Genomic DNA, 24,341 nt, shown 5'->3' with positions numbered 1-24,341 from the left:
ATTGTGGTCTGAGAAGATTCATGGGATAATTCCAATTTTTTTGAATTTATTGAGACTTGATTTGTGACCTAATATGTGATCTATCCTGGAGAATGATCCATGTGCTGATGAGAAGAATGAATATTCTGAGGTTGTTGGGTGGAATGTTCTGTAGATATCTGCCAATTCCAATTGGTCTAGAGTCTTGTTTAGATCTTGTGTTTCTCTACTGATTCTTTGCCTAGATGATCTGTCTAATATTGACAGTGGGGTGTTCAGGTCTCCTGCTATTACGGTATTAGTGTCTATTTCCTTCTTTAGGTCTAATAGAGTTTGTGTTATAAATCTGGCTGCTCCAACATTGGGTGCGTACATATTTATGATTGTTATGTCTTCTTGATGGATCAGTGCTTTTATCATTAAGTAGTGTCCCTCATTTTCTCTTTTTATGGTTTTTAGTTTAAAGTCTATTTTGTCAGATATAAGAATAGCTACTCCAGCTCGTTTTTCTTTTCTGTTTGCATGGTAAATCTTTTTCCATCCTTTCACTCTTAGTCTGTGTGAATCTTTATGGGTGAGGTGGATCTCTTGTAGGCAGCATATAGTTGGGTCCTCCTTTTTGATCCAGTCAGCCAATCTGTGTCTTTTGATTGGGGAATTTAAGCCTTTTACATTAAGAGCTGTTATTGAAAGGTGTTGATTTATTCCTAGCATTTTATTGGTTGTTTGGTTGTCTTAGGTGTCTTTTGTTCCTTGCTTTCTGATTTACTGTTTGGTTTCTGTGTTTGTTGGTTCCTTAGGTTGTAGATAGTGTTTTTGTTTGTTTGTTTTCTCTTCATGGATGCCATTTTTATTATACTAGTGGGTATTGATTTTTCTTGGGTTTTTATGGCAGTGGTAGTTATTTTTCAGGATCCAAACCCAATACTCCCTTGAGAATTTCTTGTAAGGGTGGTCGTGTGGTAGTGAACTCCCGCAGTTTTTGTTTGTCTGAGAAATATACTATTTGCCCTTCATTTCGGAAGGATAGCCTTGCAGGGTAGAGTATTCTTGGCTGGCAATCTTTGTCTTTTAGTATTTTGAAAATATCATCCCATTCCTTTCTAGCTTTTAGGGTTTGTAATGAGAAGTCTGATGTTAGCCTGATTGGGGCTCCCTTATAGGTAATTTGACGCTTCTCTCTTGCAGCTTTTAAGATTCTCTCTTTGTCTCTGAGTTTTGCCAATTTGACTATGACATGTCTTGGAGAAGGCCTTTTTGGGTTGAATACGTTTGGAGATCGTTGAGCTTCCTGGATCTGAAGATCTGTGATTTTTCCTATACCTGGGAAGTTTTCTGCCACTATTTTGTTGAATATGTTTTCAATGGAAACTCCATTTTCCTCCCCTTCCTGAATACCCATGACTCGGATATTTGAGCGCTTAAGGTTGTCTGATATCTCTCTCAGATTTTCTTCAATGTCCTTGATTCTTTTTTCTTTCTTCTTGTCTGCTTGTGTTATTTCAAACAGCCCATCTTCAAGTTCAGAGGTTCTCTCTTCAACTTCGACAAGCCTGCTGGTTAAACTCTCCGTTGTGTTTTTTATTTCACTGAATAACTTCTTCAGTTCAGCAAGTTCTGCTACATTTTTTTTTCAGGACATTGATTTCTTTGTACATTTCCTCTTTCAGATCCTGTATACTTTTCCTCATTTCATCATGAGGTCTAGCTGAGTTTTCTTGTATCTCATTCAGTTTCCTTAGAATTATCACTCGAAATCCCTTGTCAGTCATTTCAAGGGCTTCTTGTTCTATAGGATCTAGAGTTTGAGATTTATTAACTTTTGGTGGTGTACTTTCTTGATTTTTTGTATTTCTGGTATCTTTTTTTTGGTGTTTATTCATTATGGCAGGGGGTTTCACAGACCACTGGTTTGAGACTGATGATTAACTAGGATGTTGCTGTGGTTGCCAATTTCTTATGGCTCCCTCCATGACTGCTCAGTTGGTCTCTAGTGCTTTGTGTGTGTGGTTGCCTCGGGTCTTGGGCTTCTCTGGGGAGCCACCTTTCTGGTCAGCTTGGACTCTGCTGGGCTGGTGGATCACGTACCACAGGGTGTGTGATCTCTGTTGAGCTTTCACTTCTTGTGCAGGACTTCTCCCTGTTCCCTGTGCTCAGGCCCAGGCTGTTGGATAGTGTAGTGGCGCCCCCACCGGGTGTGTGTTTTCTGTCAAGTCTCCACCTCCCAGGTCCCACATCTCCCCACTCTGTGCGCACTGTGCTGGGCTGGGGCGTGTCTTCTGCAACCCTCGTCTATCAGCTGGGCCTTCAAGACCCTGCTCGGCACCACCTCGCCCAGGAAGTCTACCAGGTTTCTGCTAGGCACAGACGACCGGTCTCTCTGGGTGCCTTTGTAGCACTGTGTAGATCTCTCTCAGGGCTTGTTCACCTTTTTATCCCCCAGCATAGACCAAATCTAGCGCCCACCTGCAGCCTGCTTTCCAGCAGGTTCAAGTGGACCTGGGAACTCTCCTACCAAGCTATTCCCAACCAGAAATTGGTTAGGCTTTTTTCCGAACTGGTGGCTGCAGAGATGGTATCTGCCTCCCAGTAACAGGAAGTTTACTGGAGGCCGGAGTCCAGGGTGTGGTGGAGTGACAGTCGGCCCGCCTGTACTTCCTTGCCCTCCCGACAATGGCTGGGGACTCCCCCCGCCACCAGCCCCGCCAGAGAACCGCACGGAGGGAGTGGGAGGAGAGGCCGGTCCGCAGGCTCCGGAAAGCCCCACGCCAGGCCAAGCAAGTGGGAGGGCTCAGTGATGGCCGAGCCGGGCGGGGCTGCGAGCACTTGGGAAAATGGAGGCAGCTCCGGGGCGGTGAGTGGCCTGGTGGTGCAGGCGGGAGTTGGGTGGGCATAATCCCCCCCGAACAGATCTGAGCCCGGGGTCACTCACAGGGTTGTGCCAGGTCAGGTGTTCAGGTGTTCACTCTCTGTCTCTGGTTTGTCGTCTTCCCTGTTCTCGGCCGCTGCCGCCTCGGGCTGTTCAGTCGCGGCGTGGCTCGGGCGCTCCCAGGAATCTTCTTTAATGCCGGCCTGAAACCTCGAATCCTGAGTAGGGCAGCTGGCTGCCTTCAGCGCGGCCCCGGCCTCTGGGATCCTGGCTGCATCCACAGCAGCCCTGGTGCCGTGTTCCCTGTTTCGAGACTCGCTTTTGCAGCTAAGAAACAGTTCTTTTCCTGCTCCACACTTCAAAGCTGTTGCCTGTAAATGAGGCAGCCTCTGAGTTTTGGAGGCTGGGAAGTCCAACATCCAGGGAACACATCTGGTGAGGATCTGCTTTGGTGGTGATGCAGGGTTTCACACTGTGAGATGGCAGAAGCAGTGTACTGTTCTTTTTTAATTTTGATCCTGGATATCCGGGCACTCAACTTTGGAGTAAGGTAGGGGCAGGATGAGGTGATGTGGGGAGTAGGAGAGACATGGGAAATGCCCAGCACGAACAGCAGAAGTAGCACTATACTAAGAATCAGATACCTGTGTCCTAGTCCCAGGCTCCATTCTGGTTCTTTAGGTAAATCACATAACCTGATTTGTCATTTGACATTCATTTGTTCATTACATACGCTAGGCCTGTGCTGTCCAATATGGTAGACACTAGCCACATGTGGACTTGAGCACTTGAAATGTGGAAAGGCTGAACTGAGACGTGATAAAAAACAGGAATCCACCAAGGGACGCCCAGTTCATTCATTTATCCACATTCATTTACCCACAGAGGACTGACTCTGTGGCAGGCACTGGGTTAGTTTCTAACAGCATGTTGTCCCCATAAATAATGTTGGTCACTTCTAATTCCTTTTCATTTCAGGTTTGCCAAAAACTTTCCATTTAACCGAGGGCTTGGCAGTCTGGTGAGGGAAAAGGGCGGAAGAGGAGAAAAGCGAGCGACCGTCCCTTCACAGCCCCGGAGGGTGCCTGCTTCCCCGCTGGGGCTTTCGAGAAAACCGAGGCAATCTTGGCAGCTGTGAGTAAGAGGAATCTCCTTCCCCTCACCCAGAGCCCCGGCTCATGGCGGCTACTTCCGGGCTGGACCTGCACGCTCAGAGAAGGGCTTTGCCTCCAGGGTGGGGCAGGCGCACAGCTCTCGGGCTGAGTCTGAGGAAAGAGGCTGGGCCCGGGTTAAACTCAGCTGGCAGTGGACTGGCGGGAGAACGAGCTGGCGCTCGGAGCTCCTCCTTGTTCTCCCGCCCATTAGCATTTTTCTATCAGGAAATTCCAGACCCCAGCAGCCTGCCTCTGGTGGCAAAACTGGAAGACCAACCCCCGGTTCTTTGGGACAGCCATCTTTACCTTCAAAAGTACTGGAGTGGTAAGGGTCAAGATGATGTGAGTGCCCCCCACGCCCAACACAGAGCAAGGACACTGCTAGGTGACGAGCACTGGCTTTGGAGCCCAACAGACATGGGTTTGAATACTAGTTTTTCATCCTTTTAAACTGTGTGATCTTGGACAAGCTATTTAAAAACCTCTCTGAGCCTCAGTTTTCTCATCTGTAAAATGGAGATTATAATACTTACAAAGCAAGGATGTTGTAAAGATTCAATGAGATTAGGTAGGTAAGATGACCAGCACATTGCCAGGCACAAAATAAGTCATTGTTGTTATTATTTTGCTTCACCAGTCCTCATCAAGGGTATGTAAAAGAATGCTAATGTGCTAGAGAAAAATATCTGATAGGAAGCTGTGGGATGTTGGGCAAATCTTTTCTTTTCAGTGGTCCTCATACTATCCATCTGTAAAATGGGAGAACTGAAAACCTCTGTATGACAATCCCTGCCAACAAGTCAACCAACTTAAAGCTCTATGGTCTTCATATTAAAATCTACTATTTAATTTGGTATGACCTTTCATCAGCACATTTGGGTACTTGAGCTTAATTACTTAAAAAGTCAGCACTAAAAGGGAGTTAATCTTAGTTCCAGGGTTCAATCCCTGTACCAGGCAGCTGCTAAAAATAAAAAAATTTAAAAAAGAAGAAGAAAGAAAAAAGAGTTCAGCAATGGTTTTCAAATATTTCTTATGCTCTGAACACTTTGAATAAAATCTCAAAAAGAACATAGTCTTTCAAACAAATCAGAGTTATTCTCACATAGCTAAGAAAAACACACACACACATATGTATAGGCATATATACATGTACACTAAAAATACACACAGAGAAGAAAAGAATAAGGTAAAGCAAATGTGCTAACCTTTGGGGAACTGGTGAAGGGTGTGTGGGAATTCTTTGTACTGCTCTTGTAACTCTTCTGTAAGTCTGAAATATTTCAAAATAAAAAGGTAAATAAAGAGACAGATCAGAATTTTATTCCCAGCTTGAAGTGGTGCACACATCCATGCCCAGATAATGAGACCAAGGGCTAGAAGTGATGTGGCTTGTCTAAGAGCACAAGGCTGTTAAATTCTAAAGCCAGGTCTTAAACCCTCACCTTCTAGCTCCCAGTCCAATGCGTCTCCCCTCTCAGATTCTTCTTCTTTTTTTTTTTTTTTTTTTGTCTTTTTCGTGACCGGCACTCAGCCAGTGAGTGCACCGGCCATTCCTATATGGGATCCGAACCCGCGGCGGGAGCGTCGCGGTGATCTTCACCTTTTGCTTTTTTTTTTTTTTGTCCTTTTTCGTGACTGGTACTCAGCCAGTGAGCGCACTGGCCATTCCTATATAGGATCCGAACCCGCGGCAGGAGCGTCGCTGCGCTCTCAGAGCTGCACTCTCCCCAGTGCGCCACGGGGTCGGACCCCCTTTTGCTCTTTTTAAACGGTTTCTCTTTTAGCTCTTCTTTGACAGAGCTGATGCTCTCACATCATTGCTCTGGAACACAGAATCACAGATCATAGACAGCTGGGGCCAGAATAAAGGATGAACATGTAGAGATTTTTCTAGACAATAATTCACACCACCGATAAGGAAACTGAGGTTTCTTCAGTGCAGTCCAATCTCTACTCCTTTTCCATCCTTTGCTCGGGAGCTGTCATATAGTCTGGTACATAAGATACTCCCCTCTCCACCTCCTAAGCCAAAGGAATCCAAAATTATTATTTTTATTTTTTTTTTATTTATCATTTTATCATGTTCTTTTTTTTTTTTTTTTAATTTTATTTTGTCGATATACATTGTGGCTGATTATTGCTCCCCATCACCAAAACCTCCCTCCCTTCTCCCTCCCCCCCTCCCCTCCAACAATGTCCTTTCTGTTTGCTTGTCGTATCAACTTCAAATAATTGTGGTTGTTATATCTTCGCCCCCCCCCGCGGTTTGTGTGTGTGTGTGTGTGTGTGTGTGTCTGTGTGTGTGTGTGTGTGTGTGAATTTATATATTAATTTTTAGCTCCCACCGATAAGTGAGAACATGTGGTATTTCTCTTTCTGTGCCTGACTTGTTTCACTTAATATAATTCTCTCAAGGTCCATCCATGTTGTAGCAAATGGCAGTATTTCATTCGTTTTTAGAGCTGAGTAGTATTCCATTGCGTAGATATACCACATTTTCCATATCCACTCATCCGATGATGGGCATTTGGGCTGGTTCCAACTCTTGGCTATTGTAAAGAGTTCTGCGATAAACATTGGGAAACAGGTATACCTTCGACTTGATGATTTCCATTCCTCTGGGTATATTCCCAACAGTGGGATGGCTGGGTCATATGGCAGATCTATCTGCAATTGTTTGAGGAACCTCCATACCATTTTCCATAGAGGCTGCACCATTTTGCAGTCCCACCAACAATGTATGAGAGTTCCTTTTTCTCCGCAGCCTCGCCAGCATTTATCGTTCATAGTCTTTTGGATTTTAGCCATCCTAACTGGGGTTAGATGGTATCTCAATGTGGTTTTGATTTGCATTTCCCGGATGCTGAGTGATGTTGAGCATTTTTTCATATGTCTGTTGGCCATTTGTATATCTTCCTTAGAGAAATGCCTACTTAGCTCTTTTGCCCATTTTTTAATTGGGTTGCTTGTTTTCTTCTTGTAAAGTTGTTTGAGTTCCTTATATATTCTGGATATTAATCCTTTGTCAGATGTATATTTTGCAAATATTTTCTCCCACTCTGTTGGTTGTCTTTTAACTCTTTTAATTGTTTCCTTTGCTGTGCAGAAGCTTTTTAGTTTGATATAATCCCATTTGTTTATTTTTCCTTTGGTTGCCCGTGCTTTTGGGGTCGTATTCATGAAGTCTGTGCCCAGTCCTATTTCCTGAAGTGTTTCTCCTATGTTTTCTTTAAGAAGTTTTATTGTCTCAGGGTGTATATTTAAATCCTTAATCCATTTTGAGTTGATTTTAGTATACGGTGAGAGGTATGGATCTAGTTTCATTCTCCTGCATATCGATATCCAGTTATCCCAGCACCACTTGCTGAAGAGGCAGTCCCTTCCCCAGTGAATAGGCTTGGTGCCTTTGTCAAAGATCAGATGGCAGTAAGTGTGTGGGTTGATTTCTGGATTCTCTATTCTATTCTATTGGTCAGTGTGTCTGTTTTTATGCCAGTACCATACTGTTTTGGTTATTATAGCTTTGTAGTATAGCTTAAAGTCAGGTAGTGTTATGCCTCCAGCTTTATTTTTTTTGCTGAGCATTGCTTTGGCTATTCGTGGTCTTTTATTGTTCCATATAAATGTCTGAATAGTTTTTTCCATTTCTGAGAAAAATGTCTTTGGAATTTTGATGGGGATTGCATTGAATTTGTATATCACTTTGGGTAGTATGGACATTTTCACTATGTTGATTCTTCCAACCCAAGAGCATGGGATATCTTTCCATCTTCTTGTATCCTCTCTAATTTCTCTCAGCAGTGGTTTGTAGTTCTCATTATAGAGATTTTTCACCTCCTTGGTTAACTCAATTCCTAAGTATTTTATTTTTTTGGTGGCTATTGTAAATGGGCAGGCTTTCTTGATTTCTCCTTCTGCATGTTCACTATTGGAGAAAAGAAATGCTACTAATTTTTGTGTGTTGATTTTGTATCCTGCTACTGTGCTGAAATCATTTATCAATTCCAACAGTTTTTTTGTAGAGGTTTTAGGCTGTTCGATATATAGGATCATGTCATCTGCAAACAGGGACAGTTTGACTTCATCTTTTCCAATCTGGATGCCCTTTATTTCCTTCTCTTCTCTGATTGCTCTGGCTAGTACTTCCAACACTATGTTGAATAGGAGTGGTGAGAGTGGGCATCCTTGTCTAGTTCCTGTTCTTAAAGGAAAAGCTTTCAGCTTTTCCCCATTCAGGATGATATTGGCTGTGGGTTTGGCATATGTGGCTTTAATTATGTTGAGATCCTTTCCCTCTATACCTAACTTATAGAGGGTCTTTGTCATGAATGAGTGCTGAACTTTATCAAATGCTTTTTCAGCATCTATAGAGATGATCATATGGTCCTTGTGTTTGAGTTTATTAATATGGTGTATCACATTTATTGATTTGCGTATGTTGAACCAACCTTGCATCCCTGGGATGAATCCCACTTGATCGTGATGAATAATTTTTCGTATGTGTTCCTGTATTCTGTTTGCTAGTATTTTAGTGAGGATTTTTGCATCTATATTCATCAAGGATATCGGCCTGTAGTTTTCTTTTTTGGTTATATCTTTACCTGGTTTTGGTATCAGGATGATGTTTGCTTCATAGAATGAGTTTGGGAGATTTGTGTCCGTTTCAATCTTTTGGAATAGTTTGTAAAGAATCGGTGTCAATTCCTCTTTGAATGTTTGGTAAAATTCTGCTGTGAATCCATCTGGTCCTGGGCTTTTCTTTGTTGGGAGCCTTCTGATAACAGCTTCAATCTCCTTTATTGTTATTGGTCTGTTCAAATTTTCTACGTCTTCACGGTTCAGTTTTGGGAGCTTGTGTGTGTCCAGAAATTTATCCATTTCCTCCAGATTTTCAAATTTGTTGGCGTATAGTTGTTTATAGTAGTCTCGAATGATTCCTTGTATTTCAGATGAATCAGTTGTAATATCGCCTTTTTCATTTCTAATTTTTGTTATTTGAGTCTTCTCTCTTCTTTTTTTTGTTAGCCATGCTAATGGTTTGCCAATTTTATTTATCTTTTCAAAAAACCAACTTTTTGATTCGTTGATCTTTTGAATTGTTTTTTGGTTTTCAATTTCATTCAGTTCTGCTCTGATCTTAATGATTTCTTTCCGTCTGCTAACTTTAGGATTGGATTGTTCTTGTTTTTCTAGTTCTTTAAGGTGAAGTATTAGGTTGTTCACTTGCCATCTTTCTATTCTTCTGAAGTGAGCATTTAATGCAATAAATTTTCCCCTCAATACTGCTTTTGCAGTATCCCACAGGTTTTGGTATGATGTATCATTGTTTTCATTAGTTTCAATAAACTTTTTGATTTCTTGCTTGATTTCTTCTTGGACCCATATGTCATTAAGTAGAATGCTGTTTAATTTCCATGTGTTTGTATAGTTTCCAGAGTTTTGTTTGTTATTGATTTCTAGTTTTAATCCATTGTGGTCTGAGAAGATACATGGGATAATTCCAATTTTTTTGAATTTATTGAGACTTGATTTGTGACCTAATATGTGATCTATCCTGGAGAATGATCCATGTGCTGATGAGAAGAATGAATATTCTGAGGTTGTTGGGTGGAATGTTCTGTAGATATCTGCCAATTCCAATTGGTCTAGAGTCTTGTTTAGATCTTGTGTTTCTCTACTGATTCTTTGCCTAGATGATCTGTCTAATATTGACAGTGGAGTGTTCAGGTCCCCTGCTATTATGGTATTAGTGTCTATTTCCTTCTTTAGGTCTAATAGAGTTTGTGTTATAAATCTGGCTGCTCCAACATTGGGTGCGTACATATTTATGATTGTTATGTCTTCTTGATGGATCAGTCCTTTTATCATTAAGTAGTGTCCCTCATTGTCTCTTTTTATGGTTTTTAGTTTAAAGTCTATTTTGTCAGATATAAGAATAGCCACTCCAGCTCGTTTTCCTTTTCTGTTTGCATGGTAAATCTTTTTCCATCCTTTCACTCTTAGTCTGTGTGAATCTTTATGGGTGAGGTGGGTCTCTTGTAGGCAGCATATAGTTGGGTCCTGCTTTTTGATCCAGTCAGCCAGTCTGTGTCTTTTAATTGGGGAATTTAAGCCTTTAACATTAAGAGTTGTTATTGAAAGGTGTTGATTTATTCCTAGCATTTTATTGGTTGTTTGGTTGTCTTAGGTGTCTTTTGTTCCTTGCTTTCTGATTTACTGTTTGGTTTCTTTGTTTGTTGGTTCCTTAGGTTGTAGATAGTGTTTTTGTTAGCTTGTTTTCTCTTCATGAATGCCATTTTTATTGTACTAGCGGGTTTAGATTTTTCTTAGGTTTTTATGGCAGTGGTAGTTATTTTTCAGGAACCAAACCCAGTACTCCCTTGAGGATTTCTTGTAAGGGTGGTCTTGTGGTAGTGAATTCCCGCAGTTTTTGTTTGTCTGAGAAATATACTATTTGCCCCTCATTTTGGAAGGATAGCCTTGCAGGGTAGAGTATTCTTGGCTGGCAATCTTTGTCTTTTAGTATTTTGAAAATATCATCCCATTCCTTTCTAGCTTTTAGGGTTTGTGATGAAAAGTCTGATGTTAACCTGATTGGGGCTCCCTTATAGGTGATTTGACGCTTCTCTCTTGCAGCTTTTAAGATTCTCTCTTTGTCTCTGAGTTTTGCCAATTTGACTATGACATGTCTTGGAGAAGGCCTTTTTGGGTTGAATACGTTTGGAGATCGTTGAGCTTCCTGGAGCTGAAGATCTGTGATTTTTCCTATACCTGGGAAGTTTTCTGCCACTGTTTTGTTGAATATGTTTTCAATGGAATCTCCATTTTCCTCCCCTTCTGGAATACCCATGACTCGGATATTTGAGCGCTTGAGGCTGTCTGATATCTCTCTCAGATTTTCTTCCATGTCCTTGATTCTTTTTTCTTTCTTTTTGTCTGCTTGTGTTATTTCAAACAGCCCATCTTCAAGTTCAGAGGTTCTCTCTTCAACTTCGACAAGCCTGCTGGTTAAACTCTCCGTTGTGTTTTTTATTTCGCTGAATAACTTCTTCAGTTCAGCAAGTTCTGCTACATTTTTTTTCAGGACATTGATTTCCTTGTATATTTCCTCTTTCAGATCCTGTATACTTTTCCTCATTTCATCATGATGTCTAGCTGAGTTTTCTTGTATCTCATTCAGTTTCCTTAGAATTATCACTCGAAATTCCTTGTCTGTTATTTCAAGGGCTTCTTGTTCTATAGGATCTAGAGTATGAGATTTATTAACTTTTGGTCGTGTACTTTCTTGATTTTTTGTATTTCTGGTGTCTTTTTTTTGGTGTTTATTCATTGTGGCAGGGGGTTTCACAGTCCACCGGTTTGAGACTAATGACTAACTAGGATGTTGCTGTGGTTGCCAATTTGGTATGGCTCCCGCCGTGACTGCTCAGTTGGCCTCTAGTGTCTTGTGTGTGTGGTTGCCTCGGGTCTTGGGCTTCTCCGGGGAGCCACCTTTCTGGTCAGCTTGGACTCTGCTGGGCTGGTGGATCACGTACCACAGGGTGTGTGATCTCTGTTGAGCTTTCACTTTCTGTACAGGACTTCTCCCCGTTCCGTGTGCTCTGGCCCAGGCTGTTAGATCGTGCAGTGGTGACCCCACTGGGTGTGTGGTTTCTGTCGAGTCTCCGCCTCCCTGGCCGCACGTCTCCCCCCTCTGTGCACACTGTGCTGGGCTGGGGTGTGTCTTCTGCACCCCTCCTCTATCAGCTGGGCCTTCAAGACCCTGCTCAGCACCGCCTCGCCCAGGAAGTCTACCAGGTTTCTGCTAGGCACAGACAACCGGTCTCTCTGGGTGCCTTTGTAGCACTGTGTAGATCTTTCTCGGGTCTTGTTCACCTTTGTATCCCCCCAGTATAAACTGAGTCTAGTGCCCGCCTGCAGCCTGCTCTCCGGCAGGTTCAAGCGGACCTGGGAACTCTCCTACCACACTATTCCCAACCTGAAATTCGTTAGGCTTTTTTCCAAACTGGTGGTCGCAGAGATGGTATCTGCCTCCCAGTAACAGGAAGTTTACCGGGGCCGGAGTCCAGGGTGTGGTGGAGTGACAGTCGGCCCGCCCGTACTTCCTAGCCCTCCCAACACTGGTCGGGACGCCCCACACCCCCAGCCCCGCCAGAGAACCGCGGAGGGAGTGGGAGCGGAGGCCGGTCCGCAGGCTCTGGAAAGCCTGGCGCCAGGCAGGAATCCAAAATTATACTGCAGCCCACACACCTGTGTTTGCTGGAGGGTCACCGTCCAACTGAAATTTGGATGGTGCGCCACCTGCTGGTAGGAACATGGACGTACAACTCCTGCAAAGACAGGAGCTTGTGCATTTTAATTGAGACTTTCTGTAATAATAGTAATGAAGATCTTCTTCATCCCTGGGCCACAAAGCTGCTCAGAGGTAGAGCCTCTCCTGAACATGAAAGGGGATACTCAAGTATGGCTGTTTGGGCTAGAAGACCCCTAAGGTCTTTTTAATAACTGATGTTATAATTTAGTACTTCCTTACAGCTATTGTATTTGAAGCTAGCACCATATCTTGGAGTTTTGTGTTTTTATTTTTTTCTCTCAAACTTTTTGATGGCTGACATCTATGAATGTAGAATAACAAACAGTGGGTAAATGAGGTCATTACATAAAGAGGAACCGCTGTGTAATTGTTTGTGGCTCCTCCGTTCACAGGTTTTGCCTCTGGAAAACAAGATGCAGGACCATGCCCAGTTCCCACTTGACCTGTATGAGGGGATGTTCGTGATCATCACTCTGTACACAAGCCTCAGGGCTTTAGGCTACCTCAGGTTTGGGGCCACTACCCAGGTGAAAATTACCCTCAACCTCCCCAACTGCTGGTGAGTGAATTCAAGCGTCAGAACCAAAAGTTCTTATGGTTACTGGCTCTAGGATGACGTGCAGTGTAGGGCTGGCTTAGCTTCTCCTTATCAGAGGGGGCCAGGAGTGAGCATCAAGTCTTTAGCATGGAGGAGAGAGGCCAGGAAACTGCACCATGGAAAGAAGTGGACTAGATCAAGCAAGAGATCTGGATTCTTGTCCAACATGGCCATTCATCCTCTTGTGTTCTAGGCAAGATATTTCTCCTCCTTATACCTCAGTTTCCCCATCTATCAAACAAAGGGATTAGGCTAAATGATTTCTAACAGTCCTCCCAACTTTGACTGATGTATTAGGTCTCTTTCATGTGCAAGTGATGAAGTTCAATCCAAACTGGCCTAAGTTTTAAAGCAAAAAGAAAAGAGAAATCTATGTATGTATCTAGCTTTGGGCATGGCTGGATCCAGCTATCAAGTGGTATCATCAGGACTCGGTTTCTCTCTGTCTCTCAGGTTTGTTTTTCTCTGTGTTGAATTTATTCAAGTAGGCTTTTCCTGTACAAACAGTAGCAGCCCCTTGGTTACAGGCATTTCTCTCATTAGCCCATGTAAAGAAAATTTCTCTTTTCCAAAATGTCTATTAAGAGCCAAGGGATTAATTCTGATTCTCTCCAGCTAGGGTTACATATCCATTCCTGAGCCAATCCTATGGCTGGTAGTCAGATAATCAATGTAAATCCAAGTAAAGGAGCTTAGCACAGTGCCTGTTGCATAAGAGTAACTCACTAAATTTGGGTTATTATTAATATTACCTTCCCCTGAAAATGCAATCCCATACATGTCATTTCTCTCTCTTTTTTCTTTTTTTAAATTTTCCTTTTTTTTTTTTTTTTAGCAGCTGGCCGGTACAGGAACCCAAAACCTCGACTTTGGTGTTATAACAGTGCATTCTAACCAACTGAGCTAACCTTCTTTTTTTAAAAAAAATCTAATCCAACATACATTTTTTTCTTGTATGTGACCCCTAATTCATTTTGGGTTACTGTGAGTTAATGATGCTATAGAACAGAGATTCACGTTCTTTTTTTTTTTTTTTTTTTTTAACTAACAACTTTCTTATTTAAAAAAAAATAGTCCTTTTGGAAAAGGGAAATATGAGCTAGATCAATGATCTCCCTGGGAGGTGTATAAAATGATCCATTGTAGTGCAGGAAGATAATATTAGAATGCCTATGTAAATAGAACTTTGATTTTTATCTAAACATATTTTATTATGTTTTGCTAATATTTAATACAGATTGATAACAGTACATACATATTTACACATAGGTAAACAGGTGTGCATGATCAAAAGTGTCACTGATATGAGTAAGAAACAAAATATTTGGAGGTCATTGGGGCAAATGACCTTTCATGGTGCTTTTCAGTGATTTTTTTTTCCTCCCTCTCACTCCCCTCTCCCACCCCATCAACATCATACCTGTTCACTTGTCTTAAATTCAAGAAATTGTTGTGATTGTTGTGTCTTCTTCCCAGCCTCCGTTTGTTTGTATATTTATTTATTTACTTTTATTAGGTCCCACAAATAAGTGAGAACATGTGGTATTTCTCTTTCTGTGCCTGACTTATTTCACTTAATATAATTTTCTCTAAGTCTGTCCATGTTGCTGCAAATGGTAGTATTTCATTTTTTTAACAGCAGAGTAGTTAGTATTCCATTGTGTAGATATACCACAGTTCCCTTATGCACTCCTCCGATGATGGACGTGTGGGCTGGTTCCAGCTCTTGGCTATTGTAAACAGTGCTGTAATAAAGGGAGTACAGGTATCCCTTCAACATGATGACTTTGATTCTTCCGGATCAGTGGAATAGCTGGGTCATATGGTAGATCTATCTGTAATTGTTTGAGGAAACTCCATACCATTTTCCATAAAGGCTGCACCATTTTGCAGTCCCACCAACAGTCTAGGAGGGTTTCTTTTTCTCCTTATCCTCACTAGCACTTATCATTCACAGTTTTTTTGATATTAGCCATCCTAACTGGAGTGAAATTGTATCTCAAAGTGGTTTTGATTTGCATTTCCCAAATGCTGAGTGATGTTGAGCATTTTTTCATGTTTCTGTTGGCCATTTGTACATATAGCTTCCTTTAAGAAATGCCTATTCAGCTCCTTTGCCCATTTTTTAATTCTGTTACTTGTTTATTTGCTGTTAAGTTGTTCCTTGTATATTATTGATATTAATCCTTTGTCAGATGTATATTTTGCAAATATTTTCTCCCACTCTTTGGTAGTCTTTTCACTCTGTTAATTGTTTCTTTGCTGTGCAGAAGCTTTTTAGTTTGATATAATCCCATTTATTTTTCCTTTGGTTGCCTGTGCTTTTGGGGTTGTATTCAAAAATCTGTACCCAATCCTACTTCCTGGAGTGTTTCCTCTATGTTTTCTCTGAGGAGTTTTATTGTTTCAGGATGTATATTTAATTCTTTAATCCATTTTGAGTTGATTATGGTATTTGGTGAGAGGTATGCATCTAGTTTCATTCTCCTACATATGGATGTCCAATTTTCCCAGCACCATTTACTGAAGAGGCAGTCTCTTCCCAAGTGTGTTGTCTTGGTGCCTTTGTCAAAGATTGGATGGCTGTAGGTGCATGGGTTGATTTCTGGATTCTCAATTCTGTTCTATTAGTCTGTGTGTCTGTTTTTATGCCAGTACCATGCTCTTTTGATTACTATAGCTCCATAGTATAGTTTAAAGTCACATAGTGTTATGCCTCCAGCTTTTTTATTTATTTATTTTTTTTGCTCAGGATTGCTTTGGGTATTCATGGTCTTTTGTTTTTCCATATGAATGTTAGGATTTTTTTTTCCATTTCTAAGAAAAATGTCATTGGAATTTTGATGGGGATTGCACTGGATCTGTAGCTTACTTTGAGTAGTATGAACATTTTCACAGTGTTAATTCTTCCAATCCAAGAGCATGGGATATCTTTCCATCTTCTTGTGTCCTCTTTAATTTCTTTCAACAGTGGTTTATAGTTCTTGTCATGGAGACTTTTCACATCCTTTGTTAAATTTATTCATAGATATTTTATTTTTTTGGTTACTATTGTAAATGGACTAGCTTTCTTGATTTCTTTTTCTCCTAGTTCATTGCTAGAGTATACAAAGGCTACTGATTTTTGTGTGTTGATTTTGTATCCTGCAACTTTGCTGAAATCATTGGTTAACTCTAAAAGTGTTTTTGTAGAGTTTTTAGGCTGTTCTATATATAGAATCATATCATCTGCATATCATCATGTCATATATGGCTTTAATTGTGCTGAGATACTTTCCTTCTACACCATGATAAAGACTCTCATGATAGAGTCATCATCATGAACTAATGTTGAATTTTGTCAAATGCTTTTTCAGCATCTATAGAGATGATCATATGGTTTTTGTCTTTGATTTTGTTGATGTGGTGTATCACATTTATTGATTTTCATATGTTGAACCAACCTTACATCTCTGGGATGAATCCGATTTGATCATGGCATATAATTTTGTGTATGTATTGCTGTATTCAATTGGCTAGTATTTCATTAAGGATTTTTGCATCTATATTTATCAAAGATATTGGCCTGTAGTTTTCTTTTTTTGTTGTATCTTTGTCTGGTTTTCGTATCAGGGTGATGTTTGACTTATAGAATGAGTTTGGGAGAATGGCCTCTGTTTCAATTTTTTGAAATGGTTTGAGGAGAATTGGTATTAATTCTTCTTTAAAGGTTTGATAGAATTCTTTAGTGAAGCCATCCAGTCCTGGGCTTTTCTTTGTTGGGAGACTGCTGATAACAACTTCAATCTCTTTGATTGTTATTGGTCTTTCAGATTTTCTATGTCTTCTTGGCTCAGTCTTGGTAGTTTGTGCATGTCAAAAAATTTATCTATTTTCTCCAGATTTTCAAATTTGCTGGTGTATAGTTGTTTATAGTAGTCTCTAATGATTCCTTGTATTTCTGAGGTATCAGTTGTAATATCACCTTTTTAATTTCTAATTTTTGTTATTTGTGTCTTCCCTCTTCTTTTTTTAGTTAGCCTTGCTAATGGTTTGTCAATTTTATTTATCTTTTCAAAAAACCAACTTTTTGTTTCATTGATGTTATATCATTTTTTTGGTTTTCTATTTCATTTGGTTCTGCTCTGATCTTAGTTATTTCTTTCCATATACTAATTTTGGGTTTGGATTACTCTTCCTTTTCTAATTCTTTAAGGTGAAGTGTTAGGTTGTTTACTTGCCATCTTTCCATTCTTCTGAAGTAAGCATTTAATGTGATAAATTTCCCCTTTAGTACTGCTTTAGCAGTATCCCATAGGTTTTTGTATGATGTATCATTATTTTCATTAGTTTCAATAATTTTTTTTATTTCCTGTTTAATTTCTTCTTGGACCCATATGTCATTAAGTAGAATGTTGTTTAATTTCCATGTATTTGTATAGTTTCCAGAGTTTCATTTGTTATTGATTTCTAGTTTTAATCCATTATTGTCTGAAAAAATGCAAGGAATAATTCCAATTTTTTAAATTTGTTGAGACTTGGTTTGTGACCTAATTTGTAATCTATCCTGGAGAATGTTCCATGTGCTGACAAGAAGAATGAATATTCTGAGGTTGTTGGATGAAATGTTCTGTAGATATCTGCCAAGTGCAATTGGTCTAAAGTGTTGTTTAGATCTGTGCTTCTCCATTGAGTTTTTGCTTAGATGATCTGTCCATTGTTGAAAGTGGGCTGTTCAGGTCCCCTACTATTATGGTATTAGTGTCTGTCTCCTTCTTTAGGTCTAATAGTGTTTGCTTTACAAATCTGGCTGCTCTGATGTTGGGTGTATATATATTTATGATTGTTCTGTCTTCTTGTTGGATAGATCCTTTTATCATTACACAGTGGCCTTCTTTATCTCTTTTTATGGTTTTTGGTTTAGAGTCTATTTTATCTGATGTAAGAATAGCTACTCCAGCTTGTTTTTCATTTTTATTTGCATGGTATATCTTTTTCCATCCTTTTACTCTTAGCCTATGTGTGTCTTTACAGGTGAGGTGAGTCTCTGGAAGACAGCGTATTGTTGGGTCCATCTTTTTAATCCAGTCAGTCAATCAGTAGTTTCTTTTGAGTGGGGAATTCAATCCTCTTACATTAAGAGTTATTATTGAAAGGTGTTGATTTATTCCTGGCATTTTATTGATTTTTGTTTGGATGTTTTAAATATCTTTTGTTCCTTTCTTTCTGACTTACTATTTGTCTTCTGTGTTTGTTGGTTTCTTGGGAAGGTAGATAAACTTTTTTTTCTCTTTATTATTAGCTTTTTTATTTTACTGGTGAGTTTTGCTCTTTCTTGAGTATTCATGTAGTGATGTTTGTTTTTCAGGTACCAGACCCAGTACTCCCTTGAGAATTTTTTGTAAGGCTGGTCGTGTGGTAGTGAACTCCCGCAGTTTTTGTTTGTCTGGGAAATATACTATTTGACCTTCATTTCAGAAGGATAGCCTTGCTGGGTAAAGTATTCTTGGCTGGCAAATTTTGTCTTTCAGTACTTTGAATATATCATCCCATTCTCTTCTGGCTTTTAGGGTTTCTGATGAAAAGTCTGATGTTAGTCTGATAGGGGATCTCTTATAGGTGACTTGATGCTCCTCTTTTGCAGTTTTGAAGATTCTCTCTTTGTCTTTGGGTTTTGCCAGTTTGACTATAATGCATCTTACAGACGTTTTTGGATTGGATATGTTTGAGGATTTTTGAGCCTCCTGAATCTGAAGATCTTTATATCTCCCTATACCCCTGGAAAGTTTTCTACTATTATTTCATTAAATATGTTTTCAATGCCATTTCCTTTTTCCTCCTCCCCTTCTGGAATACCCATGATTCAGATATTTAAGTGCTTAAGGTTGTCTGTTATCTCTCTTAGGTTCTTTCCAATTTTTTAAATTCTTTTTTCTTTTTTCTTTTTTTTTTTCTGTCTGTCTGTGTTATTTCAAACGGGCCATCTTCAAGGTCAGAAATTCTCTCTTCTGCTTGTTCTAGCCTGCTGGTTAAGCTCTCTGTTGTGCTTTTTATTTCCTTGAAGGAATCACTCAGCTCCATAAGCTCTCCTACATTTTTTTCAGGGCTTTGGTTTCTTTGTACATTTGCTCTTTAAGGTCCTGTATACTTTTTCTCATTTCATTTGTGTTGTCTAGCTGAGTCTTCTTATATCTCATTTAGTTTCCTTAGAATTGTTGCTCGAAATTCCTTGTCAGTCATTTCAAGGGCTTCCCGTTCTATAGGAACTTGAGAATTACTGCATTCCTTTGGTGGTGTCATACTTTCTTGGATTTTCATATTTCTAGTATCTCTCTATTGGTGTTCAGTCATTGTGGCAGAGGCTTTCATGGTCCACTCATTCCACCCTGGTGTCTGCAGCAGTGGCAGGGAGTTTTGCTGATGCTCAGCTGCCTGTTGCTGCCTTGTGGCCTGGGGGTCAGTAGTTCAGGCCTCTCAGGGGTGGGGACTAGCCTGGGCTGGATCCCATGGGGGCTGCCAGGTTGAAGCTGCTGCCTCAGGGCCTAGAAGTTAGCATTTTCTGAGATTCACATTCTTGATCCAATGTACAAATAACAAAGATTTAGAAAAATAAAATATGATAACTTGATTTAGTTTTCTGAGTAATTCACATGCATCATTAATAAGTAGGAGGAAGGGCTGGCTGGTTAGCTCAGTTGGTTAGAGTGTGGTGCTATTAACACCAAGGTCCAGGGTTTGATCTCTGTACTGGCCAGCCACCAAAAATAAATAAGTAAATTAAATAAAAAAATGTTAATATAGAAAAAAAGTAGGAGGAGAATAAAGAATAATAGCAAGTATTCACTAAGTGCTTCTCATGTACTGCGTGGCTTATAGCCATGATCTCATTTTATCTTGTCACAGTCCCATTTACCATATGAAGACACAGCACCAGGTGCAAGGAATCTTGACACAATTTGACCACACTCCTTAGCCTCGTGAAAAGACTGACGCACACACAACCAACTCATTGCAAGTGAGAGGCTCTAACACGGGGAAGGGTTACTGTTATGGGAACTCAAAATGAAGGAAGATTAATCCCAACTAGGAAACAGGGAGGCATCACTGAAGCCTCTAAGACTTGAACGATGAGCAGGAATGTGACAGATTATAAATGGAGGGAAAGAGCATTCTTGTTGGAGGGAACAGTATGCACAAAGGCTTCACTGATTGTGAAGGTGCATCACATGCTCAGGGAATGGTCCCAATTGTCTGGAGTGGTTACATGTTGAGCACATGGAAGTGGAGGGACAACATGCTCAACGTTGTAACCATTCTAGACAATTAGAACCACTGAGCCTGAAATATGGTGGGCTTTGAATCCCAGGCTCAAATTTGGAACTCTTTCCTAGAAACGATGAGTTACCATTAAAGGCTTTTTGAGCATTAGAGTAACAATCACTAATCTTTCCTCTGCATTACGCCCACTAACAGCAGTGTTATTTTTTCTATTCTTGATAAAAATTAGCCCCAACTGGTTAGTATTTCATAGTCATAGACTTTCAGAAAACCTCATATCTAGCCCACCTTTCAGCAGGTAGAGCATATTCCCATTTTACGGATAAGGCAAATGAAGTCCAGGGAAGCAAAGTGACCTAGGTTTAGAGGCTGAGTTAGGATTCCAGGTCTCCTGAAACTCAATCCAGCATTTTTTTGTGGTGTGCATATCACACACTCTCTGACCTCATGCGAATTCAATTATGAAAGAGACACAGAGAGAGCGCACACTATTTTTAAAGTACAGGCAGTCTCACCCACCTCCCCACTCATTACATAGATATACCCAAAGGAGTTGAGATTGGAAATATGAATCCATCATCTTCTCTGTAGTCTTGGCACCTTCATGACCTTTGTAGAATGAAACTTATCACTCAAGTGAGACTCTAGAGCCTAGAAATATGCATATAATTTTTTTTTACTGTATAACCTCTTAACATGTTTCTTTACTTTAAGGTGCTGAGAGGACTATTGAAAGCAGTTATGATGATTCCTAATTTCTGCCCCCTGCTGTGGCATGAGCGCTCTCCCTGCTGACCCTTAAGTGTCCTCCAGAGGCTTCTGGTGTCTGTGGATGAAGCTTTCCCGATTCCCTTTGCCTTCTGCAGGTTGTACCAGTCTGTCAAGCTCCTCTGTTTGGGTGGTATCTGCCTCACCTACCCCTTGCTGTTCTATGTCCCTGCAGAAATCATGGTGCCCTTCACTGTTTCCCAGGTACTGAAGCATTAGGGCTTTGTGGTGACCTCGGCGTCCACACTACCGTGGTCTGTCTGACATGTAAGTAAATGGCAGGCAGACTTACTTCTCTCCTGTCCCTCCCCCAGGCCCCAGGAGTTTCCAGGAGTTGGGCCACAAGAACATCCTTAGAGCAAGTGCAAAATTCCAGGCACAATAAGTGTTTGTGTAATTAAACTGAACCGAACAGAAGCACATCAGTTAGGTTCTTTGGTGGCAAGCAACAGAATAGAACTCTGGACAACTTAAGCTAAAACAAAAGAATTTGGAGGTGGCTCAGAGAATCAAAGAAAAAGCTAAAGATGCAGACCTTGAAAAAGATAGGGACAAGGCAAGGCCTCAGCTTGAAGTCAGAAGAATTAAGGGACTTTGCCTCTGGGATAAATTTCCACCAACTGTTCTGTGTTCTTGGGCTCATTGCTCAAGATGCAAAGTCTATGGAGAGAGCGTCCAATTGCACATGCCCATCCATTGGGCAAGAAAAGTTGGAACTTTTTGATTCTGATTGACAGTGTCACCAAGACGTCAATGCAGTGAGGGGGATGGTACCCTAAAGCAAAGATGGAGTCCTGCACCAAGAGAAAAGGGAATGGATGAGGAGGGGTCTTAAAGCAACAGATGTCCACACAAAGTGGATATCGCCATCCAGATGACAGAATTCACCAGCTAAGGGTAACTGAGAAATAGGGAGGAATCAGATATGACATTAGCTAACTTGGAAAAATTGTCAGCCTTAGCAACTTCAAGTACCAAAAATAGTAAAAAATCTAGATCAGATAGAAACTAAGTTCAACATTTAGCCCACTATTCTTAAAGGGCTTAATCTGAGAACCTGAACAATGTCCCATGAACTTCCTGAGTTATGTGCAAACATGGTATGTAAAGGCATGTGTTGTTTGGTTGATTGATTTTGATGTCGTCTTATTTTTGTCATTGTTGCTTGGTCATTTTTTTGCCTCAAGAACCTGTAGTTACCACCAATTCATCAAAGGGGTCTGTAGAAGGTTATGAGCCTCTGCTAACAAAGAAGCTGCCCTCTCACACAGGTCTCAGTCTGAACCTACTTCATCAGAGCTACCTGACTCCCTCCTGGCCTCTATTTCTACCAGAGACATGGATGAGGATGTGAACGGTTTCTCAATTTGAGAAGTGAGGGCTCGCAGGAAGCTCTCTAGGGCATTTCCAGTTTAAATGGCAATTCTGGTTTGTTTCTTTCTGGAAATCCCTAGGCTCTCCCCAGTCTGCTTAGAGAGCTAGGTATAAATATGTGATTTTCTCTCCTTGCCTACCATGGCCAGGCAGAAAGAATAAATGAGTGATTTGCGCAGGGAACATGGCCAAGAATGAGAACACAGCTCAGTCTAAAGTTACCAGCTCCAGGTGATAAGGGCCCAGGGTGGGCACATTTCCAAATTCAAAGGAAGCCAGAAATCTTGATTTTGTGTATGAGTGTGCAACTTTTCCAATTTTTACATAGTGGCATCTAATTAAAAAAGTAGACTTTCAAGTGGCCGATTTGTAACCAGGATCTAGATTTCATTTCCAAAGTATTTTTGAAGCCTCTCCCTCTGAACCTCTCCCTCTTTTTCTTTCTCTCTCTTCTCTCTCTCTCTCACTCTCTCCCACACTCACATACACACTCCTACTTATTCACACTCCTTACTTAAGTAAATGAGATTGCTTAAAAAAACAGGTTTCCTTCTGTATCTTTGTGTTTATATTTCTTTGTTCGAAGATCTTCAGGGTCCCTCGGCGGCTGTTCAGCAGGATGGCTTCATGTCTATAAAAGGCAAGAGTGGAATGGCTTGTACTATGAGTCTGGAGTAATCATTAATGAGTGAGAGGTTGAGGGTACATATTTTAAACAGAGAGCTTTCTTATACTGGGTGAGAAGAGGGTAGTGAATGCTCCATCTCTAAAGGTATTCAAGCAGAGGTAGGACAACCATGGATCAAGGCAGAAATAGTTTTGCTATATAGCCTATGAGAAGTTACTTTCAAATCTGAGATTCCCTTTCTTGGTTCTCCTAAAAAGTCAATAAAATAAAAAGCTGGCGATTAAATTACTGAATCTAAAGGATGATGCTCTGGTAGCTGTTGTCTGATGCATTCATTATAAATAGGAGATTATAGAAGTCATGAAAAACATTTTTGCTCTGAAAATATTCACTGTGGATGCATAAAATGCTAGCCCTTGTCTGATCTAAATATACAACCCACAGATTTCTCTTCCACATTGTCTCTTCCTGGCTCAACTCTAACATTCAAGAACTGTTTTGGAGACATATTGAGTCAGACCCCTCAGGCAAGTAACCAATAATTCATGAAATATAGAGAAGGGAGCTGAAAGTATCTCTAAAGCCAAGGCCAAGAGAAGACAGGCTACACATTGGGTCACCCAGAAAGTTAAAAATAATTTTTATTTTGCTGTACACTGAAGTAGTAAAATTTTGGGTATACTGTATTGTGCTAAATTAAACACAATATTAAAATTAACTTCACCTGTTTTCTTTTTACTTCTTTTAATGTGGCTACTAGATAAGTTAACATTATAAATGTGGCTTGCATTTGTGGCTCATGCTATATTTTTGTTGGACTGTGCTGCTCCAAACACTTCTTTAGCTGCATCTTACACATCTTAATACATGGGGTTTTCTTTTATTTAATTCAGAATATTTTCTAATTATCCTTACAACTTTCTCCTTAATGTGTCAGCTGTTTAGAAGTGTGTTGTTTCATTTCCAAATATTTGGTAATTTTCCAGACATCTTACTGACTTCTTGTTTAATTTCACTCTTGTCAGAGACCATACTTTTTGAGTGACTTTAATTCTTTTCAATTTATGGGGTTTTTCTAATGACCCAGAATATAGTCTATCTTGGTGAATGTTCCATGTGCACTTGGAAAGAATGTATATTCTGCTGGTGTTAGATAGAGCATTCTGTAAATATTAAATAGGTCAAGTTGTTTGACAGTGTTGTCCAGTCTTCTCAATCCTTACTGATTTTCCATCTACTTGTTCTATTGATTACTGGAACAGGACTACTGAAGTTTCCAAATACACTTGTGAATTTGTCTGTTTCTGCTTTCAAATTTATCAGTTTTTGCCTTATATATTTTGAAACTTTGTTGTTAAATGCATACACACTTACATCACTTAGAGTTGTTTTGATAA

At 40.3% G+C, this 24,341-nt stretch overlaps 1 pseudogene; it reads left to right on the top strand.

Annotated features, from left to right (window-relative positions):
- The window catches only part of LOC134370622 (proton-coupled amino acid transporter 1-like), a 50,536-nt pseudogene that overhangs the window by 13,985 nt on the left and 12,210 nt on the right, over window positions 1-24,341 (top strand).

Source organism: Cynocephalus volans, chromosome 2 (assembly GCF_027409185.1).
Source record: "Cynocephalus volans isolate mCynVol1 chromosome 2, mCynVol1.pri, whole genome shotgun sequence".
Classification (NCBI taxonomy): Eukaryota; Metazoa; Chordata; class Mammalia; order Dermoptera; family Cynocephalidae; genus Cynocephalus; species Cynocephalus volans.
Note: the sequence above shows the minus strand (reverse complement) of the source record. Positions and strands in the feature narration are given on the sequence as shown.